Source organism: Moschus berezovskii, chromosome 14, assembly GCF_049115385.1.
Source record: "Moschus berezovskii isolate FMDL1 chromosome 14, NW_MosBer_1.0, whole genome shotgun sequence".
Classification (NCBI taxonomy): domain Eukaryota; kingdom Metazoa; phylum Chordata; class Mammalia; order Artiodactyla; family Moschidae; genus Moschus; species Moschus berezovskii.
In genome coordinates this window covers 84754666-84759569 of record NC_142473.1, presented here as the reverse complement: position 1 = coordinate 84759569, position 4904 = coordinate 84754666, and the positions used below count along the sequence as shown (strand labels likewise).

Below are 4904 nucleotides of genomic sequence, written 5' to 3'. Positions count from 1 at the left end.
TAAGAAAAATATGTACTGAATATAAACATTCCAAATATAAGTGCTAAAAAATTTTGGTTTTTGGAAAATGTATGTTGGACAAAGATACAGTAGAGATGATTACATACTGATAGCTTCTGAGAACATGAAAATGTTTAAATTAATATTTTTGGAATTGTACTTTTCTAAATTATTTTCAGTGAATAAGTGTGACTTTTATAACAGAAAAAAGTAGAAGAATGTGAAATGAATCACCAGTCCAGGTTCGATGCATGATACAGGATGCTCAGGGCTGGTGTACTGGGATGAACCAGAGGGATGGGATGCGGAGGGAGATGGGAGGAGGTTCAAGATGGGGAACACATGTACACCAAGGGTGGATTCATGTCAATGTATGGCAAAACCAATACAGTAATGTAAAGTAAAAAATAAAAAAAGCCTGGGGAAAAATAAATAAATAAATAAATTGTGACTATATATATCCCCATCTCTAAAATAAATCTTGCCGTGCATTGTATAGTTTCTCAAAAGATGAACCAGAAAGAGAACAAAATGTGTAGAGATTTACAAAGTTTGCTAACAATTTTTTCCATTTTAAATGTTGTTGTTCTTCAGTCACTAAGTCATGTCTGACTCTTTGTGACCCGTGAACTACAGCACGTCAGGCTTCCCTGTCCTTCACTATCTCTTGGAGTTTGTTCAAGTTCATGTCCATTGAGTCTGTGATGCCATCAAACCATCTCATCCTCTGTCACCCTCTTCTCCTCCTGCCCTTAATCTTTCCCAGCATTAAGATCTTTTCCAATGAGTCGGCTCTTTGTATCAGGTAGCCAAAGTATTGGAGCTTCAACTTCAGCATCAGTCCTTTTAATGAATTTTCAGAATTAAGTTCCTTTGTCTTTAGACTTCCCATATATATTTAGTGATTTGCCTACAATTGTTGTTATTGGTTCAGCCTAGCATATAAACATTTGTGTGATCAGTTGCTCAGTTGTGTCTGACTCTTTGCGACCCCAAAGACTAGCCCACCAGGCTACTCTATATATGGAATTCTCCAGGAAAGAATACTGCAGTGAGTTGCCATTTCCTACTCCATGGGATCTCTCAGACCCAGGAATCGAACCCAGTTCTCTTTGGTCTTCCGCACTGGCAGGCAGATTCTTTACCACTCAGCCACCTGAGAAGCCCATATAAGTAAGTAAGCCTACCCATTTCTTAGACCTTAATTAGTCTGGTGATGACTCCCATCTACATGTACAATTACTCAATAAAATATATATGGTTTGGGCCTGTTAATCTCATGTCAATCTAATTATTAAGCCAAGCAAGAGCCACTAAGTGTCTAAAGAAGACATTTTCTTCCCCTTGAGCTATTGATTTATTTATTTTTATGTGTGGGGGCCAAAGCCCAGAAACAGCTGAAATATCCATCCATTTGAGGTCAAAAGAACCTAGAAGAGTAGAGGAAAACTTTCATCACCACAAATGCAATCACTTTTAAGTGAAAGTTCATGGTAGCTGTATTTGTCATACTAGAAAAGTGGAGAGAACCCACAAATCTCTCAGTAAGTGAATATTTAAACAAATTATCATCAATATCATAGAATATTACTCAGCAATGTAGGGAACAGATGATCTACACACAAAAAAGTGCCAAAGAATCTCAAGAGATTTATGTTGAGAGAAAATTCCAATCCCTGTTCTCTATATGAAAAAGAGTAGTGATGGAAAAGATTAGTGATGGCCGAGGACTGAGAATGGTGGCAGAGGAGGAAAGAGGTGGGGTTATAAAAGTCAGGCACAGGAAGCAAGTGATGAAACAGGTGCTTATTGGAATTGGGAAGCAGACTGGGATAACTAAAATGGTAGCTTATGCAGTAAAGAAAAAAGAAAGCAGAAGGTGTAAACAGCCATGTGATAGAAATTCATGATGAAATAAGAAATAACAGTAAGTAATTTCTTTCTCTGAGAGATAAGTAAAAACAATCACATGGGCAACAAAGCAAGGGGGTGGCACTTCATATCAGAATAATGTATTATTTTAACTTCCTAAATATATTAAATACTGTAATAGAACAATGTTGAAAATTTCTCCACAGTCACACATTTGAGGAGAACCTGTAGAAATACTGACTCTGCTGGGGATGCCCTATAGATGAAAGATTTTATCGAGAATCTTGTGTGTTACAAAAGGAAAGTTATTAGGGAGAATCTCAAAAAGTGAAAGAAATCCATAAATTCTTCTCACTTAGCCATGCCAGAAATACAGGTGAGAGTCACGAGAGATGCTTCATTACAGGTAAAGTGATGGGATATTACAAGTGATGCCTTGTTTTCAATATCAGCAATGTTTCAGTGACATATTCAAAGCTCCAGTGGAGCTCAATGGCAAACCCCAAGCAAAATGAGACCATTTCTGATACCGTTTTGTCTGTTTCCCTCTACTCCATAATTCCTGAGCAGGAATAGGATAGTACTTATCCTATGTGGATAGTATTTAATTGTATCATAATTTATTATATAATTGGCATATGTATTGTCATATTATTAAATTTAATTTATACATGTCACTATGTAACTGCAATTATATAAATCACTAGATAGACATTATAGAAAGTTTGCAAGAACAGCACAGTGATGGTTTATATATGTAGCCTTCAAACGTGTGTGTTTTTTCTTGTCATATGTGTATCTGTATCTATTGTATTTCTTGTCTGTATCTATGCCTCCATGTATGCATATTTGCATCTGCCCATTTATCAATCGTCTATCTGTCTATAACATCCTGGCTTTTCAACCTTAGTACTATGGAGAGTTTAGACAGATATGGTGCATATAGGGTGTTGAGAGGCATCACTGACCTCTACCCATCATATGCCAGTAGCTTCTACAGTCCAGCTGTAACAATTAACATGTCTTCTCAATTTTGACAAACGTCCTTTGGCTGGTAAAATAATTTTCAGCTGAGAACCAGCAACTATCTCTGTCTCTATCACTATTTATATATTTTATTATATGTAGGAAAATGAAAGTGTTAGTTGCTTTGTCATGTTTGACTCTTTGCAACCCCACGAACTGTTGTAGCCTGCCAGGCTCCTCTGTCCTTGGGATTCTCTGGGCCAGAATACTGGAGTGGGTTGCTATTCCCTTCTCCAGGGCATTTTCCTGATTCAGGGTTGAACCCAGATCTCCTGAACTGCAGGCAGATTCTTTACTATCTGAGCCACCAACTGAGTTTATTTTCAAATATCCTAAACTGGAAAGTTTAATCTGTTTATATTAGCTTTGCATAGTGAAACTCTCCCAGATGATGGCACACAGAACCTACTGACTATGTTGACATTTCTACCCAGAACAGGTTCTTTAATAAACCTGAATGGAAACACACAATGGAACAGTGCTGAGTGAATTCATCCTTATGGGAATCACGGACCGCCCTGAGCTGCGGGCTCCATTGTTTGGGCTCTTCCTCATCATCTCTGTGACTCCGTGTGGGCAACTTGGGCATGGTCATCCTCACCAACGTGGACTCCAGGCTGCAGACGCCCATGTACTTCTTTCTCAGACACCTCGCTTTTACAGATCTTGGATATTCAACAACTGTGGGACCCAAAATGTTAGCAAATTTTGTTGAGGATCAAAATATAATCTCCTATTACTGTTGTGCTACACAGCTAGCTTTCTTTCTTGTGTTTATTGTTAGTGAAATTTTTATTCTGTCAGCGATGTCTTATGACCGCTATGTGGCCATCTGTAGCCCTCTGCTCTACCCAGTCACAAAGAGTGTGCTGGGTGCTAGTAGCAATCCCCTATGTCTACAGCACATTTGTGTCTCTTCTCGTCACCGTAAAATTATTTAATTTACCTTTCTGTGGCTACGGAGCCATCAGTCATTTCTACTGTGACAGCCGTCCTTTGTTACCTTTGGTCTGCTCAAAGGCAAATGAAGTAGAAATGGTTATTCTGATTTTAGCTGGGTTTGATTTGATTTTCTCTCTTCTGATAGTTCTGACTCTTACCTTCTTATTCTCGCATCCATTCTTGGGATGGGCTCTGCTGAAGGCAGGCACAAGGCTTTTTCTACCTGTGGATCCCACTTGACCGTGGTCACTGTGTTCTATGGGACTTTACTATTTATGTATGTGCAAACAGAGTCCAGCCATTTCTTTGACACTGATAAAGTGGCTTCCATATTTTATACTCTCATTATCCCTATGTTGAATCCCTTAATCTATAGCTTGAGTAATAAAGATGTAAAATGTGCACTACATAGGGTGTGGAAAAAACCATGCAACCTTTTTAATTAACATGCAATACATCATGAGGAATGCTGGGCTGGAAGAAGCACAAGCTGGAGTCAAGATTGCTGGGAGAAATATCCATAACCTCAGATATGCAGATGACACTACCCTTATGGCAGAAAGTGAAGAGGAACTCAAAAGCCTCTTGATGAAAGTGAAAGAGGAGAGTGAAAAGGTTGGCTTAAAGCTCAACATTCAGAAAACAAAGATCATGGCATCTGGTCCCATCACTTCATGGGAAATAGATGGAAAAACAGTGGAAACTGTGTCAGACTTTATTTTTTTGGGCTCCAAAATCACTGCAGATGCTGATTGTAGCCATGAAATTAAAAGACGCTTGCTCCTTGGAAGGAAAGTTATGACCAACCTTGATAGTATATTAAAAAGCAGAGACATTACTTTGCCAACCAAGGTCTGTCTAGTCAAGGCTATGGTTTTTCCCATGGTCATGTATGGATGTGAGAGTTGGACTGTGAAGAAAGCTGATCACCGAAGAATCGATGCTTTTGAACTGTGGTGTTGGAGAAGACTCTTGAGAGTTCCTTATTCTGCAAGGAAATCCAACCAGTCCATTCTAAAGGAGATCAATCCTGGATGTTCTTTGGAGGGACTGATGCTAAAGCT

General features: G+C 38.8%; 1 pseudogene; it reads left to right on the top strand.

Annotated features, from left to right (window-relative positions):
- The first annotated feature begins 3355 nt into the window (after positions 1-3355).
- On the top strand, positions 3356-4286 carry LOC148775755 (olfactory receptor 8K3-like; annotated as a pseudogene).
- Positions 4287-4904: the final 618 nt, after the last annotated feature.